Source organism: Bidens hawaiensis, unplaced genomic scaffold (genome assembly GCF_021521415.1).
Source record: "Bidens hawaiensis isolate Kalapana, Puna unplaced genomic scaffold, B.hawaiensis_p1.1 tig00021137_1, whole genome shotgun sequence".
Taxonomy (NCBI): Eukaryota; Viridiplantae; Streptophyta; class Magnoliopsida; order Asterales; family Asteraceae; genus Bidens; species Bidens hawaiensis.
Window position 1 is genome coordinate 279,593 of NW_027493268.1, and position 9,752 is coordinate 289,344.

A 9,752-nucleotide genomic window follows, 5' to 3' on the forward strand; every position below is an offset into this window, starting at 1 on the left:
AAATATCTCCGTGACGCTCTTCGTGAGTGGCGTCCACCGGTGTTTTCGATTTGAAGGGTGTGTGTTGTCCCTTCCGCCAACAAGAGGGCGAGAGCTGGATGAGGTGTCAAAGTTTACCCTTGACTGCCAAATACCTAGCCTCCTCTTTTTGTTCTGCCGGGCGATCCGGACATTGTTCTCTCTTGTCCTCTGCGTGTAGAGGTGTGTACTCTGGGGAAGATCCCTTCCCGGTTGCTTTTCCGTCTCGGCAAAGCGCTTTGCCGCCGTCATGATGGCATCCCAAGTTGATGGCATGCCATCCTTACCCGTCAACGTGCGGATAAGTTCTGGGTATTCGGCGCCTTGGATGAAGGCGGCGCGAACCAGATCCTCACTTATGTTGCCGAGACTAAGCTTTTTGGAGTTGAAGCGAGTGATGAAGTCTAGTAAAGATTCATCCTCCTCTCTCACGCAGTTGAGGATCGTCCACTGCTCTTCAGTGTACTTCCTCTGTTGGCTGAAGTGCTGGCTGAACTTGTTCTGAAAGTCCGCCCAGTCATATATGTGGTGGATCGGTAAACGATCGAACCATGCCCTGGCCGCTCCGACCAGAGTCATCTGGAACATGTAGCACCACGTGGGTTCCGTCCAGTTGCTGACGGTAGCCCCTGCAATGAACCTGTTCAGATGGTCATCTGGGTCGGACAGCCCATCATAAGTGCCAATGTTGGACATTTGTTTGGCACTTCTCGGGGCGATTGCTTCCGCAATGTCTCTTGCGAATTTTGACCTTCCTGCATTTGTAGCAGTTGGTCTAAAGGTTTTGGAGAAGTCACGCGGGTTTCTCTCCGCGATTGGTTTAAAAGCTTCCCCAAAATTCCTTTTTGGTTGGACGTCCGTGTCCTTACGCTTCCCTTTCGCCTTATGGCGAGGGTTCGCGTCGGTATCGGATTCCAACTCGTCGTCTGAGTACTCGCAGTCACTGCTCATATTGAGGTGTTGGCGAGTACTGGTGAATTCGTCAGCCTGTTGAACTGAACGCAAGCGTTCATCCAATTCGGCTTGGAATTCTCTTTGCCGTGCTTCGGCCCACGCCTTCACTTGATCTAGTGTTTGGCGAGGGACCTTCGTTCGTTTTTCCGGTTGGGTATCGGTGAACCCCAATGGAATATTTACTCCACTTGCCCCGGCTTGGGTAGTCGGGGTAGTGTTCGTAAGGATTTTATAACCGCCGGTGTTCCCCCCAGTTGCTGGGGTTGTTACCGGGGTTTCTTGGTCGGTTACAGGCCTTTGGACCGGAGTAACGTTAACCATTTCTTCAGAAATTGTGAAAAAACTAAAATAGTTCTAGCTTTTATGCACGGATGGCGCCAATGAAGAAACACTAAGTGACCCGGTACAGATTATAGATAATCTGGGGGTTAAGTAATGTTTCCCACGAATGAGATCTAGCTGAGAAGGCTGTTCTTCAGGAGACCTGCAAAACAAACACCGTAAGCTCGTCACTGAGAAGGGGGGGTTCCTCCTTGTGACCACCCTCCGGCGTGAGAATCAGACTAGGTTGCTCTGAATATAAGTGTATATTAAGAGATTGCTAGATGACTGGATAGCAGATGATCTTACCATTCCAAGATGTTGGAGTATTTATAGCCGAAGGTAGGTTTCCTAGAAGGTACAGCCGGCTGAACAGTATTCCTGTTCAATCACCAGTAGACTATGCACAGGCCATACTGGTTGGTGGGTAGGTTACGGCCAACAGTAACAAAGTCGGCTGCACTATTCCACCAACTGTAGATTATGCACGTCCCACTTACTGTGGATTGTACGCAGGCCATGCTGGTTGGTGAATAGGTTACGGCCAACAGTAACACTATTCCACCAACTGTAGGCTGCGCATGCCCCACAGTAAGGGTTGGTGAGTAGGCAGCGGCTAATAGTGACAAACAGTACTAGAGGGTGTTCCTCCTCGCACTGTTGTCGGTGAGCTGTCACCCTGTGATTGGCTCATGGGCTGTTCTGGTCAGATCGTCTGTCCTATCCATACCTTGGTAAGTATAGTACAAAAGATCTTTCAGAATCAGACTGGCTCATTTAGGCGGGATTGTTCCCGCCTTGCTCATTCCTTCATGTGACTACTGAAGTAGCTAGTGTCTTGTGCGTGTAGCCCTGCTGTCTGCGGGTAGCCTTCCCTGATGGCTTGTATCCGCAACTGCGGGAACAGGCGGGGTACTTCACCATTGGGAGGCTTTTCCTGCGTGTACAGCTTATGTACTGCGCGTAAGATTCTATGAGCATGGTGGGTCCTGTGGGAGCAGATGGCCTTTGCGCAGACGTCCCTGTTCAAGGTGAGTCTTGCGGGACCAACTGGTCTCTGCTGGGACCTTCCTCTTCATTCTTCCACTTTAAGTGTATAAATCACCATACTCTTTTTCTTCCACTTTAAGTGTATAAATCACCCTTTCATATCCATAAACAAAATTCTTTCCTGCAGTCGACACAAACTCGCCATCTTCATTCTCTAATGGTCTATAAATGGTTGCCCATATAAAAAATTTAGAGTTTTATCTTTGAATCTTCACCAAAGGGTGTTTGGGCTAGCAGTTTCAAAGATTAAGTGATGTTTTATCTTGTCAAAATGTAAGGGTATGTTTGGCTGGAGGTAATGGAATGAAGGGGAAATTGAATGGGAGAAGGAATGGAATGAGCAATGGAATGAAATGGATCATTACATTCCTTTGTCTTGTTTGGTTAACCTATGGGAATAAAATGAATTTTTACTTTATGTTTTTTGATATCCGAAAAAAAATTGTAGAAATGAAATAGAAATAATAAAAACACTCCTATCTCAAAAAAAACAAAAAAAAAACCCTACAATGGCGACGGTGGTAGCTCCGACGAAAAAGATGCTGGTGGTGGTGGCGATGGTGGTGGTGGTGGCTGTCAAGCAGCAGGGATGGCGATGGTAGCATTGGTAGCGATGGCAATGGTACGGTGGTGGTGGTCAGGCAACGACAGTGGTGGTGGGGGTGATGGTCAGGCAGCACGGTGACAATGGTTGCGGAGGTTAAGGCGATGGTGACAGCAGTGACGTGGTGGTAAGGTGGTGGTGGCGGCGGCGACAGTGGTGGTGGTGGTGCCGATGGTAGTTGTGGTGGTGGTTGTTAAGTGGTGGTGTTGTTGAGAAAGTATGGTGAATGAGGAATGGAATGAAAAAAAAAAGAATGGGGTGAGAAGGAATGATTTTGATAGAATGGAATTCCATGTGTAATGGATGATTCCATTTCATTGATTAACCAAACACCATTTTTTTCATTCCCACACAATTAATCATTCCATTCTCTCTATCATTTCTGTATATCAAACGCTACCTAAGAGTTCAAACCCAGTTGTTATAAAAAGAAAAAAAAAGGATTACATTTAGGAGTAAAATAGCGAATGTTTTTTTTTAAACTTCTTCAATAAGACATATTGGATATTAAATTGTGAATATGAATTGACCACAAACAAATTCTTGCAAATGATATTCTAATTTAAGTAAAACAAATTAGCCTTATGAAAAGAAAACCAAAGATGGTGCGTTTTTTAGTTTTATTCTAATTTTTGGTTATTTTACCAATATAGTTATAGACAAAACTTTGCATGCAAGTATAATAACTTGTTTCTTTTATTTTTACCTAATTTCAGGTAATTTCTAAAAATATGTTAGGAATAATTATTGTATTTGGCATACAAAAGTAGCCTAGCAATTTATTCCACGTGGGGTGTCAAAAACTAAACCTAAAATTAGCTCAAATTCCAATTAAAATAAAATTAGGACACTAGTATAGTTATCATATGTGACATCTTTTTATGATTAAAATCATGTAAGAAGTTAATTGTCCTTATAACTATGCACTAGAGGTGCACAAACCGGTTTTTTTTGGCTCGGAAAAAAACCGGTTCGGTTAATAACCGGACCAGTTAATAACCGGTTTTTTGCTGTCAAAACCCTAACCGGTCTATAGGACCGGTTTAGAAACCGGTTAGAACCGGTTAATAAACCGGTTTTTTTATTAACCGGTTTTTTTTATTAACCGGTTTTTTTTTTTTTTTAAATTTCGCGGTTTCAAATACGAATATTTGTTTTTTAAGGCCTTCCCGATTCGTCCTTCAAGGCCTTGAAAAAGGGCCTTTGTACATGCGCTTTTAAAGTGGAGTTTGCATCTTTGCCATAAAACTTCAAACAATGTTTGCATCGAGCTTTTTGGCTACCGTTAGACATTTCGCATAGGTCGAAATGTTGCCAAACATCATGGTTTCGTTTCGTGGGGATGACCCGAACGACCGTTTCTCTCGTGTTCGAGGCACCCATGTTGACGGATGAAGCAGCACTTTGGGAGGCCATGATAATCGACTACGAAATAAGAGTGGTATACTCGAGTATGAAATAAACGACTACGAAATAAGAGCGTATGGAGTGGTAATGTTGTATAATTGAGCGTGAGATAACAAAATAATCGCGTATGAAATAAACGTTTAGAGCGTTTGGAGTTGTATAATCGAGTGTGATCTAACCAATACCCAACCTAAACTATATATAGATGTTTGTGGGGGTAAAATGGTAAAAAAAAAAAAACGGTCCAAAAACAAAAAAAACGGGCATATAGCCGTTATAAACCGGTTTTTTTATAAACCGGTTTTTCCATAACCGGTTAATAAAAAAAACCGGTTTTTCCATTAACCGGTTCGTTAACCGGTTTTGGATCTAGAACTTGTAACCGAAAGACGAACCGGCGGTTTCTAAACCGGTCAAACCGGTTTTTAAAAAACCGGTTTTCGTAAAAACCGGTTTCCGGTTTAAACCAGTAAACCGGTTCCCCAACGGTTTTTTTGGCCATCTCTACTATGCACTACGTAATACAAAGTGTCCACGTTGACTCGCCACTTTAATCCAACTATGCAAGCTGGAAATCAAGTCGTTCACGAATATCTCTCAGATATCAAATATTATTCACGTCATATCACCAAACGCCGATCAATACATTGGTACCCTTATGGTTTTCTTTATGGGAGGTCGTGTGCTTAACTCTCGTTCATAACATTATGTTATGTGCATGCGAGTAAGAGTTTACCATAATGGGCTTTCAATCAATGAATTTCCCTTGGAATTTATGGTGGGTCGGATCACCAACTCTGTATGCGATCGAGGGAAAAGGTGGCCTTTTGCCAGTGGGTGTACCCAGATAGCCGAGCTTTGTTGATCGTTTAAAAAAGAGTTTACATATAATATCATCATAAAATGTTTATGTTAACATATCTTAAATCTTAAATCTTAAATATATATAAACGAAACCTCTAAAAGCTCTCTGGTTGTTCCCACCCCTTTTCAAGCCACCAGATTCTTCATTTGTAAACGGAGGCTTCTAATGTATTTGACCCAAATTTACGGGTATGGATCTCACAAAACCCAGATAGCCTTTAAACAGGTTATAACATCTTATTAAATTAAAAATTAATCTCACAAAAAATTTGATATGCAAATCCTATAAAATAGGGATATACTAAAAATTAATATCCGATTATTAAAAAAAGGATATTACTTATAATTACGAAACAAATTTATAATAAAAAAAATAAGCGGGTCTGGATTTTTACCAAACCCATATAACTTTTAAACGGGTTATAGCATCTAATTTATTTGTAAAACATTTCATCATCAAACCTAAATATATTATTAATTTTTACAATAAATAAAATTAAAATTTAAAAAAATATATTCCCAATATTAGACAGTAAAATAACCCTATAATATGAAGATAAAAGCTAGTAACTAAAATATGTTACAATTACTAAGAGATATAACTTGTTTTTTTAGTAGTCACATTCTTGTAGATGGTTAATTGATGATATATCGTATGCCACCAAGTTTTTGGTTTACTATGTACTATGTAGTATTAAAAGTCTCAAAATTCTTGCATTCTTTAATCTCCCTTCATATCTTTTTCGTTGCATCTTTTGCAATATATTGGTTGTTCATCTTCTTTTTCCGCATTATTAACTTTGTGGCGAACTTCTTTCTCAACTTTTTTTAAATCTCGTCCTACCTTGGAGACGCATTGTTCATACATATGTGTGTATAGTTTAAATTATTTTTCCCATGTTGCACCATCGCATCTTTTTATATTTTTTTTTCTTTTTTTTTATCAAGATTGTGTAATTTTCTTGTACCAACATAGTCATTGTTTTTCACTCCGATCATAGTCGATTTTGTGATGACCTTCTTTCTCAACTTTTGATCATAGTCGATTTTGTGACAACCTTCTTTCTCAACTTTTTTTAAATCTCGTCCTACCTTGGAGACGCATTATTCACACACACGCATATGTGTATGTATAGTTTAAATTATTTTTCCTATGCCGCACCATCACGTCTTTTTATGTTTTTTTTCTTTTTTTTTATCGAGATTGTGTAATTTTCTTGTACCAACATAGTCATTGTTTTCACTCCAATCATAGTCGATTTTGTTTCGCCGCGATTTCAAGAGTGTATTAGATAAAATATATTATATATAGTTTGTCGTAATTATATTTACCATAATTAGGATGTATAGGTTATTAGTTTTTTTTTGTAATTATCTTTATTGCATCTCTATATTTATTTGGTTATTAGTATCCTTACGAAATGCATGTAGTTTTAAAACATCTAAACAAAAATTTCATATCTCGATTAAACACATGTGATAAAGAGATTGATACAAAAGGTTGGTCATTTTATCGAACTGATCAAAGCATATCAGAGGTTTTTATGATTACAAGATCAATAACATCCAATTGTGATATTTTCTCGATGTCATAAGGAATGTTCCATCTCATTTGCCACCAACGTGTTTCAAGTGTATTGATTATGCACAAAGGGATAACATCATTGTTACACATGTTCGGGTGAAAATTATTCTAGTGGATGGGTGCCTCATAGAAGGCCTCCACTCTTACAACAAAAAACAAAGTTGTGAGCAAGTATAGCGGAAATATTATCTTAAAATCTATCAAGCTAAAGAGAAAGATCGAAAACTTTTAAAGGAAGCAGATAATGTCTGTTAGAATTCAAAGATTCCGTATTTACAGACAAAACTTGTCTTCTAACCCATCATAGTTCAAATATTTGATCCGAAATTCCAAAACTTGATCTTGAACTCTTGCCTCCAATCTTAGTGCTTTACATAAAAGTATATGCAGTATTGTTAACTTTTGATAAAACCATTTGTTGTGGAGGGTGGGGAGACGTCATTGTCGCCTCACCCCATCAAACCACAACACCTCCAACGCTGTCCTCTACCCTCCCTGCCTTGCCATTAGGGTAACACCCATAAGGGCTTAAAAGGCGGGGTCAACCCTCACTAACAACCAATCCCTATTTTTCAAAAAAAAAAAATACGGTTAAACCTAATTAACGCATAATGCACTTGTTAAATGGTGAGTTAGTTAGAACCCTCTGTCTTTTGCTAGCTAGTGGCGTCGATATGGCGTTATAACTAGATTTTGTTTGTTATCCTGTAACACGCAACCTAACTGAGTGTACATTCATAGTATATGTGTTTTAATATGATTAACCCACATAGCATCCTTTGGGTTTTTGGTCATAAAACCCTCTTTTGAACATATTGCAACTATCTTTGCAATAGAAGTTATTACCTAACTATACAACACCTATATGATCATCAAGGACGAAGCTTTTAAGGGACCCAGGTTCCCCCTCCCTCTGGAAACAAGGTCAGTGACTTTCAGCCCCTCTATACCCTAAGTCAAGCTTTGCCACTAATGATCATACTACGACTATATTTGAAAATATAAATTATCGCCCGACTACATAAGGCACTTGTGGTCTTGATAACAAAACACTCCGATGATGTTGATATATAATTGTGTGATTAAATATACTATTATGATCTATTATATGTTAAAGAGTCGTATTTGTATGAAAAAAACAAAAAAAAACATGCATAAAACAGACAATAGCCACTCAATAGGTACTATATACTGTTGTTGTAGCATGAATGACACATACAAAGCCTATTAGGATTTATGAACACTTAGGATTCAAAAGCTTACAATCCTAGATCAATATCGTTCACCAAAATAATCGTAACTATTAGGATTTATGAACACTTAGGACCGGGTTCGGGCTTATGGATGTCGACTGGTAGAAGCACAAAGGGAGATGATTCTAATTGTTTTATATAAGGTCCATATTTTATGTTTATTGGTCCGTAAGTTACTAACACTAGGGCTAAATCTTAAATATATACAAACAAAACCTTTAAAAGCTCTTTGGTTGCTCCACACCTCCTCTTAAGCTACTAGATTGTTTTATTTGATATATAATTAAGTAACAATTTTATAGTAAAAAAAATAAGCGGGTCATGGGTCTCATCAAATCTAGATAACTTTTAACGTGTTATGACATCTCATTTATTTGTGAAAACCTTTCATCATCAAATCCTAAGTATATTATTAACTTTCTTACAATAAATAAAATTAAAATTCAAAAAATATATAAATATTAGAAACAAAAAATGTAAAATACCCCGTAATACGGGGGATAAAAGCTAGTGTATATATATAAACGAAACCTCTAAAAGCGCTCTCTGGTCGCTTCCCATCCCTCTCATTAAATTAAAAATTAATCTTACCAAATATTTGATATGAAAAAATCCTAAAAATATAAAAATCCTACAAAATAATGATATACTAAAAATTAATATCCAATTTTTTTTTTTTTTTGAAAATATATTATTTATAATTAAGAAACAATTTTATAGTAAAAAAAAAATAAGCGGGTCATGAGTCTCATTAAATCTAGATAACTTTTAACATGTTATGACATCTCATTTATTTGTGAAATCTTTTCATCATCAAATCCTAAGTATATTATTAACTTTCTTATAATAAATAAAATTAAAATCCAAAAAATATATAAATATTAGAAACAAAAAATGTAAAATACCCCGTAATACGGGGGATAAAATCTAGTGTATATATATAAACGAAACCTCTAAAAGCGCTCTCTGGTCACTTCCCATCTCTCTCATTAAATTAAAAATTAATCTTACTAAATATCTGATATAAAAATCCTAGAAATATAAAAATCCTACAAAATAATGATATACTAAAAATTAATATCAAATTTTTTTTTGAAAATATATTATTTATAATTAAGAAACAATTTTATAGTAAAAAAAATAAGCGGGTCACAGATCTCATCAAATCTAGATAACTTTTAACGTGTTATGACATCTTATTTATTTGTGAAATCCTTTCATCATCAAATCCTAAGTATATTATTAACTTCCTTACAATAAATAAAATTAAAATCCAAAAAATATATAAATATTAGAAACGAAAAATGTAAAATACCCCGTAATACGGGGAATAAAAGCTAGTGTATATATATAAACGAAACCTTTAAAAGCTCTCTGGTCGCTTCCCATCCCTCTCAAGTCACCAGATTTCTTCATTTGTAAATGGAGGTCTCTCATGTGCTTGACCCGAATTATGGGTATAGGTCTCACCAAATCCAGATAGCCCTTAAACGGGTTATAACATCTTATTAAATTAAAAATTAATCTCACCAAATATTTGATACACAAATCCTATAAATTAGGTTTGGATATACTAAAAATTAATATCAGTTTTTTTTAAAGAAAAGATATTATTTATAATTAAGAAACAAGTATGGGTCTCACCAAACCCGAATAACTTTTTAAACGGGTTATAGCATATCATTTATTTATGAAA